Source organism: Triticum dicoccoides, chromosome 3B (genome assembly GCF_002162155.2).
Source record: "Triticum dicoccoides isolate Atlit2015 ecotype Zavitan chromosome 3B, WEW_v2.0, whole genome shotgun sequence".
In the NCBI taxonomy this organism is placed as follows: Eukaryota; Viridiplantae; Streptophyta; class Magnoliopsida; order Poales; family Poaceae; genus Triticum; species Triticum dicoccoides.
Genome location: NC_041385.1, coordinates 12,989,746 through 13,001,069, shown reverse-complemented (window position 1 = coordinate 13,001,069; position 11,324 = coordinate 12,989,746).

Below are 11,324 nucleotides of genomic sequence, written 5' to 3'. Positions count from 1 at the left end.
GGGCTCGGACACGTGGCGCGCACGGGTTGGACGGGGGCGGCGGCGCGGACATTGTCCGGTGGCGGCGCGGACGTGTCCGGCGGCGCGAGGATGAAGAAGACTAGGGTTGGACCCGAAATTTCGGAGGGGTGCACATATAAATAGGTAGAGGGAGCTAGGAGTGTCCAAATGAGGTGCGGTTTTCGGCCACGCGATCGTGATCGAACGACCGAGAGCATGCAGGGGAGTTTGTTGGGTTTTGGGCCACTTTGAAGGGGGTGTTGGGCTGCAAGATAAAAGAGGCCTTTGCGGTTACCTGGTTAACCGTTGGAGTATCAAACGACCTCCAAATGGCACGAAACTTGACAGGCGGTCTACCGGTGTTATACCAAGGCCGCTTGACAAACCTCTATCCATTCCGAGACCGTTTAACACCCGCACACAAAAAGAGGCAAAAGGGGGCGCCGGGGGACATAGGAGTGCCGGATTGCAAAACGGACAACGGGGAAAATGCTCGGATGCATGAGACGAACACGTATGCAAAATGAAATGCACATGATGACATTATAAAAATGCAACACGCAAGCAAATGACATGGCAACGCCGACGAATAACTGGCAGACACCTGGCGCATCAAATCTGGGGCGTTACAGAAACCACCTCAAAGTTATTCTTTCCAATCAATCCGTTGGGCTATTCCTATAAGTGTCACAAACAGCCTTAGAGTTCGTACTAGAATAACACCTTAAGACACAAATCAACCAAAACCCTAATGTCACCTTAATACTTGGACCCTGCTCCAAGGAACAAAAGAGGCGGTCACGAGGGTGGGGGCGCGTCCACCCCCCTGGGGCGCGCCCCCTGCCTCATGGGCCCCTTGTTGCTCCACCGACGTACTCCTTCCTCATATATACCTACGTACCCCCAAACGATCAGAGGAGGAGCCAAAAACCTAATTCCACCACCGCAACCTTCTTTATCCACGAGATCCTATCTTGGGGCCTGTTCCGGAGCTCCGCCGGAGAGGGCCGTCATCACGGAGGGCTTCTACATCATCATAGCCTCTCCGATGAAGTGTGAGTAGTTTACCTCAGACCTTCGGGTCCATAGTTATTAGCTAGATGACTTCTTCTCTCTTTTTGGATCTCAATACAAAGTTCTCCCCCTCTCTCGTGGAGATCTATTCGATGTAATCTTCTTTTTGCGGTGTGTTTGTTGAGACCGATGAATTGTGGGTTTATGATCAAGTCAGCATCGGAGGCGAGGATCGAGTAGGCGACAGGATCTGTGCAGAGGGCCGGGTTACCGGGTAAACCCGGAAGTAAAATTCCTTCCCTCTTCCTCAGATCACGGTGATGGGGCGATTGATGAAGCGGATCTTCATGATGTTCTATCCTTGCGGGGTGATCTCGGAGTTCTACAGCAAGACGGCGCGCAGATGCAGACTCAGATGTCCAAGTTACAAGAAGAAGTGCAAGTAATTGGAGCAAAACAGGGGCAAATTTCTGCAACAGTGGGCACAGTAGAGCAAGTGGTTTTGGACTTGAGTAAACAACTGTCAGCAATCAGCAGTGTTCTGGCAACATTAGTTAAGCAGCCTCAACCTAATAACCAGTAGGATATTCCTTCCAGTTCTACACCAGTTATCAAGTCTCCTACTCTGCATAGAGAACAAACACAGGAACAAGAACTTAGAATTGAATAGCTGAAGCAGCAGTTAGCAACAGAAAAAAGAGAAAACCAAGCAGTTGGAAGATATTCAGTTACAAAACTTACATCCTATCAGAACCAATAGAGTTACAGTACCTCCTGGTTATGCTCCACAAGGGAGGCATGATACTGCAAGTGTTATAGGAACACCAGTGACTGACTGACAACAGATGCACACACCTGCATTCAATCAGTTTTACCAGCAAAACAGAGACAGACAACTCTGGCAGGGTTACTATAAAACCTATGAGCAGGATATGCAGGCTCAATTCATGAAATCAGTCACCAAAGGACCTAGGCTGGATTTTCCTAGATTCTCTGGAATAGATCCAGTAGGATGGATAAGGCAATGCAACAAATATTTCCAAATGTCTGGAGCACCAAAGGAATACAAAGTCTCATTGGCTCAGATGTATGTAGTTGAGGAAGCTGATGTGTGGCTCAGGAGATCTGGTTTGTTAAAGAAGCAACTCACTTGGAAAGAATTTGGAGCAGAAGTGGTTAAAAGATTTTCTAAAAAAGGTTCTTATGATTTGACAGAGAAGTTGCTCAGGAGATCTGGTTTGTTAAAGAAGCAACTCACTTGGAAAGAATTTGGAGCAGAAGTGGTTAAAAGATTTTCTGAAAAAGGTTCTTATGATTTGACAGAGAAGTTTAACTCAATCAAACAATTGCATCACTCTATGTCCGAATACACAAAACTGTTTGAGGATTTAATGGCAGATGTGCAGGAGGAAAATCCTGAGTTAGGAGAGCTATGGTTTATCAGGTGTTATGTGAATGGACTAAGAGAAGGAATTAAGTTTCAAATCAGACCTTTCAGGCCTAAAACACTGACAGATGCTTATTGCATGGCAAATGATATAGAGCCTAATCATCCACACATAGCCACTGTCAGCAAGAAACAAAGTGCACCTTTCAACAATTTCTATCAGAAACCAAATTGGATTCCTCCAGCAAAACAGCACACTCCTGTAGCTCAGTAGCAACTGCCTATCAGACAAGCTAAACTCCCAGTTAACAGTGGACAGAAGATCAGAAAAGTTGGAGAATGTTGGAGGTGTGGAGATAAATGGATGCATGGACACAAGTATAAATTAATACCCAATGTACATCTGCTGCAACCGGAGGAGGCAGATCAAATTGTCATTGATAATGAAGAAATAGAACAACAGGAGCAACCTGAAATGGCAGAGGAGGGAGAACAAGTAATGTTTATGTCTGCCCATGCACTGGGGCACCAGCTAGCAGTACCTACTCCCACAGTGATCATATACATTAATGGGAAAAGAGTTGTGGCCCTGTTGGATTCAGGTAGCACTACTTCCTTTATTAATGAAGATTTTGTTGTTAAAGCAAATTGTCAGCTGTTGCCTGTAAACAGAGAGCTATAGCAGTAGCTGGAGGAGGGAAGTTACTGTCTGCAGCAATTGTGCCCAACTGTCAATTTCAACTTGCTAAGTTGAAACTTAAACACCATTTCAGGGTGTTAAAACTACCTAGTCATGATATCATACTGGGATATGATTGGATGACTGTGGTCAGTCCTGTTTCATTCAATATCCCCAAGCAAACTTTCAGTTTCACAAAGGAAGGAACTCAAACAGTTACTACTGCAGTTTTTAACAGTCCTGAAACTGTCAAAGAAGTACCAGCTGAGGAGATGAGCAAGTTGCTGGATAAAGGAGTAGAAAGTTTCTTGTTACAGGTGCATAACATCTTAATGGAAGCACCTGAGGGAACACAAACACCCCCACAAATATAGAAACTACTGCTAGAATATGTTGATCTATTTGAGGAACCAAAATCACTACCACCAGAGAGAACTATTGACCATACTATACCTCTAGTTCCTGATGCTACTCCACCTCATGTGAGACCATACAGAGTTCCTCAACACCAGAAGCAAGAAATGGAAGATCAAATTAGAAAATTGCTAGCTGCTCACCTTATCAGACACAACCAGAGTCCATATGCAGCACCTGTCTTATTAGTTAGAAAGAAAGATAGTTCCATGAGGCTCTGCACTGATTTCAGGAAACTTAATTCTCTCAGTGTTAAGAACAAGTTTCCTATACCAGTGATAGAGGATCTTCTAGATGAATTGCATGGGGCACATTACTTTTCCAAAATTGACTTAAGGTCAGGCTATCATCAAATAAGAATACATCCTGATGATATACAGAAGACATCATTCAGAACTTTTCTAGGCCATTTTGAATATCTGGTTATGCCCTTTGGCTTGTCAAATGCCCCAGGAACTTTTCAAGCATTGATGAACAACATCTTTGGTCCGTATTTGAGGAAGTTTGTGCTGATTTTCTTTGATGATATACTCATATACAGTAAAACCCTCCAAGAGCACAAGGAGCATTTAAGTATAGTGCTGCAATTATTGAAGGAGCATCAGCTGTTTGCTAAAATGTCCAAATGTGTATTTGCTGTCCAACAAGTGGAATACTTAGGACATGTAATATCTGCCAAAGGAGTAGCTATAGATCCCCAGAAAATTGCTGCTATTGCTGAGTGGCCAACACCAGATTCAGTATCTAAGTTGAGGAGTTTCTTGGGCTTAGCAGGCTACTACATGAGATTTATCAAGGGATATGGAGTCATATGCAGGCCTCTACATGATCTGTTAAAAAAGGGGCAGTTTCATTGGAAACAATAACATGATCAGGCTTTTGCACAACTGCAACAAGCCTTAATTACAGCTCCTGTACTAGCCCTCCCCAACTTCTCCATGCCATTTGTATTGGAAACAGATGCTTCTGGTAAAGGAATAGGAGCTGTTCTCATGCAGCAAGGAAGACCCTTAGCATACAATAGCTCCTCACTTTGCCCTAGAAATGCAGCTATGTCCACATACGAGAAAGAAGCTCTTGCTATACTGGAAGCACTCAAGAAGTGGAGAAACTATCTGATAGGCAATGAACTAATTATTAAAACTGATCAGCAATCACTCAAGTTCATTACTGACCAGAAAATCACTGAAGGGGTGCAACATAAGTTAATGATGAAATTACTAGAGTTTAACTTCAAAATTCAGTACAAAAAAGGAAGTGAGAACAAGGTAGCTGATGCTCTCTCCAGGTTACTTCCAAAGTGTTTTGCTCTGTCTGTTGTGACACTAGTCTGGGCTGAGGATCTGTTACTGAGTTATCAGCAAGATCCAGTCAGTAAAAAACTGCTGGAACAACTACTGTTGCAGCAACCAGATCCCAATGCAGAGTACACCATACATGCTGGAATTATAAGGTACAAAGGCAAGATACTAGTAGGGAACAATGCTGACTTGAAAACCAAACTAATCCAAGCATTGCATAGTTCTCCTATTAGGGGTCAGTCATGAATGAGAGCTACCTACCAGAGGATTAAGAATATTTTCTACTGGCCTGGGCTAAAAACTGAAGTGGAAACTTTCATTGCTGCCTGCCCAATTTGCCAGAGAGCAAAACATGAAAACTGCTTGCAACCTGGATTGTTGGACCCACTGCCTGTAGCTGATATGGCATGGCAACATGTGACAATGGACTTTATTGAGGGTCTTCCCAATTCACAGGGAAAAGAAGTGATCATGGTAATAGTTGACACATTCACTAAATACTCACATTTCATTCCATTGTCTCACCCATATATAGTTCACACTGTTGCTCAAGCATTTGTGGATCATATCATTAAGTTGCATGGACCTCCTAAGCTCATAATATCAGATAGGGACAGAATATTCACCAGCAAACTCTGGAAAGATATCTTTACTGCTTTGAAGGTAGAACTCAGATACAGCACTGCTTATCACCCTCAAACAGATGGCCAGACAGAGAGAGTCAACGAGTGTTTGGAAACTTATCTGAGGTGTATGACTACCAATGAACCAAACAAGTGGGCATCTTGGCTATCCTTAGCTGAATATTGGTACAACTCCACATATCACACTGCCTTGAAAATGTCTCCATTCCAGGCACTATATGGTTTTCCCCATTGTTGAGCTAGCAATTCCTGGCCCAGATGAAGTTGAAGCACAAGATTTTCTCTCTTCCAAGCAACAAATTCTGGACCAGCTCAAAGAGAACTTGCAAAGAGCACAAAACAGAATGAAACACTGTGCTGATATGAAAAGAGTTGAGAGAACATTTGAAGTAGGAGAATTGGTTTATTTAAAGATGGCGCCATACAGATTGGCTGCTTTTGGGTTCAGAGGAGCTCTGAAACTCCAAAACAAATACTATGGCCCTTTCTTGATCACACAAAGAGTGGGACGATTAGCTTACAAGTTGCAATTCCGTGAGGAAGTCAAAATACACCCAGACTTTCATGTGAGCCAGCTCAAGAAACACACTATCAATCCCTAGTCCCTATTTACCTATGGTCAACGCAGATGGCACGATCAAAACAGGCCCGGCCGCGGTGCTCCAAGTAAGGCAAGTTCCAAGACGCAATGCACCAGTTGTTCAGTGGCTGATTCATTGGCAGAATCTCCTACCAGAAGACGCCACTTGGGAGGACGCTGACTTCATCAAGTACACCTTCCCGGAGATCTTCAAGTCAACAACGCAAGCGTGGCGCGAAGCAGAACAAACGTCGTGAGGACACGTCGTGTCTTAGAGGGGAGCAATGTCAGCACCAGTAGTGATTCAGTTAGCTGTAGCATTTCAGGAGAATACCAGTTCAGTTAACCAACGGACCAGATTGGCTGGGAGCACGATGACACATCGCAACCGTTGAATCCTTTTTACCGTTGTAACGGGACTAGCTCATAGTTACTGTTACTCTCTGGTTAAACTGTCGCCTATAACTAGCCGGGTTGTGGCTGGGCAGAATCTCACCTGAACATTTTCCCAAATCGCCGCGATGGCTAATATACTGGAACCCTAGAGTTCCTCTTACCTCATACCTATACCTCATAGTTCATAGAAATCCATAGAAAATTCCTACAAATACTTAGCGGGATCTAACAGGTGGGTCGCGTGCGGGTGGGGAGGGCGCGGCGGCGGCGGCGGCAGCAGAGGAGGCGGGGGTCGCGGGGGAGAGGAAGTGTGGGGGCGCGAGTGCAGGACGAGGCAGCGGCTAGGTCTCCAACATGGCAGCAGCTGCAATTTATATGGCCCAATCTGAAATGACAAAAATGCCCTGGTGGGGCATGGATATTACAATTTGTTGCAATTGGAATTTTATCCGACGGCAGAGGTTGATTGGGTAAATATCCAATGACCCACAGTGATTTGGATCCAGATCCGACGGTCCGTGTCGCGAGGAGATTTCGATCCGACGGCTGAAAATCCAAACGCCCAAGGAGGCTCCATTTTGTTCTGGACTCTAACAATGGGAAACGAGTATATAGATACATCGTTAAATCATATGGTTTAAACAATATTTTGTTAAATTCGTACATTGTGGGTCCCTCACATATATTATTAAATATATTGTCAAACTTATACATAGGTGCTCAAAAAACAAGTATATTGTACTCTAGAATTTTCTACAGATATAGTTTCCTAATTATATAATACAACCACTAGAACTTCTACAAATATATTTTCCTAATCATATATTACAACTACTATTACAATATTTGTGAAACCACATATTTTAGAGATATCTAACATACATATGTGTAAACTACATAAATTACACAAGTATACAAAAATTAAAAATCGTTAGAAAGCAGAAATTAAATTAGGCGCAACACTTAAAGTATTTTTCAGTGATATACAATACAAATATATAATAAATAATTAAACAATATTGTTAAGTATGCCAAATATATAAAAAATATACTCCTTCCCATAAAAAAAGTATGCTCCTTAACACAGTAGTGTAGTAAGTATAAAATTTCAGTATAAAATATGTATATATCAAGAGGAGCGGGGCAATATGAGAGAATTCAGTGAAGCAGAGTACTTCCTAGATAATATAAAAATACTCTTATTATGCAAGAATAAGAACATTCGTACAGCTCTGCACTACTGCATACAGAACAGAAGCAATAGAAATAAAATAATGCATCAATTCAGTCCACACATTACTAACTTGACCTATATCATCAAAGAATGTTAAAAGCTCCTTAAAAGGCTACCAATTAAAAGACAAAATACATAGCTATGAGATATAGAAGTATTTACCAAATACTTCACTCCTGATTACTGGGGGTGCAGAACAACACGCCAGAACTGTAGATCCCTTCAAAAACCTCTAGGTGGAACTGCAGAGTGTCGGCAAAGGTCTGAATTAACCGGCACATATTAGCTGCCTTGCACAGTGAACTTTCTGCATCAGCATGTGCTATTGGGTCCAAGAGCGAGTAGTTGCTCACAACAAAGTCAAATTCCAAAACACTGGATCCCAATAGAAAAAGTGAACGGTTCATAACTTGAACTGCAAGCTTGGCTTGGGACATGTTGTTATTCATCTCTACTTCTTGCTCAGTCCCCGTCATATCTCCAAACTGAGACTTGTACACCATGAACAACCCTGTAACAAATGCAATGGTGGGCACAAGAACTCGATGGGCCCCCTCAATCTCAGCCATCAAGTTCTCAGCACCCATGATTTGGCCAGCGTTGCGCTTGCAGATAGCACAGCATCGAAATCCGACTTGGGCTGAAAGCTCTGCTATTAAATCAATGAGCTCATGGACCTGATGACGTGTTGCGGTAACTTTTGAGGCCAGCACAGCAGGTAAGATTTCGTTTGAGAGTGGCATTGTGCTTATGGACCTGCAGCAATAAGAGCAACTCCAACGGGCCGAACCAAACGGATGGCGATTTCGTCCGCTTTTTGTCCGTTTGTGTCGGCCGCCCGCCCGGCGTCCGCCCTATTTTTGATATGGGTCGGCAGCGCGCCCAACGCGCCGACCCATATGTGCAGGCGTGGCCGGCTGGCCGCCCAATTTTACATTGATTTGCATTCAAACATAATGTGAAGCCAAATAGTCTGGCCGCCCAAATAAATAGTATAGTTTACAAGACAAATACAAATAAAAATGTTTCACATAGTTTTGCAAACGAATAAAAGACGATACATCTATTGGTTGCCAACATGAGTCCATATATGCTCGACCAAATCATTTTGCAGTTGCACGTGAGTTTCCCAATCACGCATGTCTTCATGAAACTGAATGAACTGCTCAAATGTTGCTGCTACTCCATGCTCAAGCACAACATTCTCACCCTGAAACTGAAAGCCTTGATCGTACAGACGTTCCGGGCGCTCGTCTTCTACGATCATATTGTGCATGATCACACAAGCATTCATCACCTCCCATAGTTTCTGCGTGCTCCAAGTATTAGCAGGATACCGAACGATGCCCCATCGAGATTGCAAAACACCAAAGACACGCTCGACATCCTTCCTAGCACTCTCTTGCTCTTGGGCAAATCTTTTCCTTTTCTCTCCGACAGGGTTGGGTATTGTCTTGACAATAGTGGTCCACTGAGGATAGATACCGTCACCCAAATAGTACCCTTTGTCGTAGTTGTGGTCGTTGACAGTAAAGTTCACCAGTGGGCTGTTGCCTTTGGCAAGCCTAGAAAACACCGGCGAGCGCTGAAGCACGTTGAAATCATTGTGTGATCCAGCCATGCCAAAGAAAGAGTGCCAGATCCACGGATCTTGAGACGCCACGGCCTCTAGTATGACAGTGCAAGCCCTGACATGTCCCTTATACTGCCCTTGCCAAGAAGAAGGGCAGTTCTTCCACTCCAAGTGCATGCAGTCTATGCTGCCAAGCATCCCCGGGAAGCCCCTGCTGGCATTCATCGCCAACAAACGGGTTGTATCTTCAGCTGTCGGCTCTCTCAAGTACTCAGGGCCAAACACAACAATCACAGCCTTGCAGAACTTATACATGGACTCTAGGCATGTAGACTCGCTCATGCGGACGTACTCGTCAATGAGATCACCGGGCACTCCGTATGCAAGCATTCGGATGGCGACAATGCATTTCTGATAAGAGGAGAAACCAATCTTGCCGACGGCATCCTCTTTGCACTCGAAGTAGTCATCATAGCCGACCACTCCCTCTCTAATACGGTTGAAAACATGCCTACTCATACGGAACCGGCGGTGGAATTTGTGATGTTTGAACAACGGGTTTGTTGTATCAAAGTAGTCCTTCCAGAGAAGGAAATGCCCGCTCTCTCGGTTGCGATTCAACGCCGGTAGGTGGCCCGGAATGGAGCCACGAAACAACGGCTGCTGGCTGTTGAGGTGGTGATGGACCAATACGGCAGCCAATATCTCCTGCTCGTCGTCGGACGACGAATCGTCGGAGTCGCAAAGGAAATTGTGGAAAAAGAACTCGTCGGCGGAGTCCATTTCGTACCTTGGCAAACTGTGGAACAGCTTGCGCGCGTCGACGAAGGAGACGGCTGGCGAGGGGAGTCGCGACGCCCACAGACCAGCTAGCTTCTTGGCGAGTGTGACGGCGTCCGACGAGAGTGCTGGTCGGATGTGGCAGGGGCGGCGAGGTGGCTTCTTGGTCGCGGGTGGCTGTGCGGTGGGGGGAAGCGGTGGTGGGAAGCAGTTTGCTCCCCGGCGGCAAAACGGCGGCGGAGGGCGACGGGGGGAGGGGCGGCATTGCTGGGCGGATGTGGAGGCGGCGGTAGCTGGAAGAGTCGCCGGAAAAAATGGGCGGCGGCGTCGGCGACGGAGGAGGCGGGAGGGTTGCTTTGTTGGCCGCAGGGTGAGACGGGAGACCAATGTGCCACAGACCAGCGGGCCCAGGGACAGGATTAGGCGAGCGCGCGCGCCCGTCGCGTGTCCGCGCCGACGCAAATCAGGGTCAAAAATGGGCCGGGAATGGGTCGCCCGCGGACGAAAAATGGACGCGTGTTCGTTTGGGTCGGCGCGTTGGGCCGCCTTTTCTGTCCGCGCCGACCCAAACGGACCGCCGCGGACGAAATGGGTCGCCCCATTGGAGTTGCTCTAATGACACCGATCAATTTAAAACGGATGAAAGCCATTAGCTATAAACTGAATTTCAACTTTCATAAGCCACAACCCATACAAAGTGACCAATTTAACATACGGTGAAATAATAAGCATTAAAACGAATCTTGTGTATCAGTCTTGTGTTTCACAGGCTTGTGTATTTTTGTGATCAATGGCACCATGGTGTATGTATATCGGTGTATGTGTAAATTGCACGATATGTAGTACTTACTGTATAATAAATGGCAGAAAAAGGCTGTGGCGACTTCAAGCTGCAATGTGGTGGACCTGGAAAGCCTGGGATAGCCCTGTAGATGATCCTACTTCCCTTCTTTTTGCTCTGAGATTGAATGCAGCGATCGCTTATTTTCTAAATGTGCTGTGGCCCAACAGTTGTGGTGTATGAGTATGAAACTACTCAGGTCATGAATATCTTCTGTTCTGCTGTCTTATATGGAGCTTATGATGGACTTTTCGTAACAAACTCTGTTTCCAAGAAAGACAACAAACTCTGTTTTCAGAAAAGACGCTGGAGCAATGTCAAGGAGGCGCGTGTCTGGAGCTGCTAGAACACCGATGGAAGATCGTCTGCAAAACCTCCCAATCAGCCCTCCTGGACAGAAATCCTGCGCTCCTCGACAAGCTCGGGGTCGAATTACTGCGGACCGCTTGGTAAACCCGACTTTTCTGATCAAACTCATCCC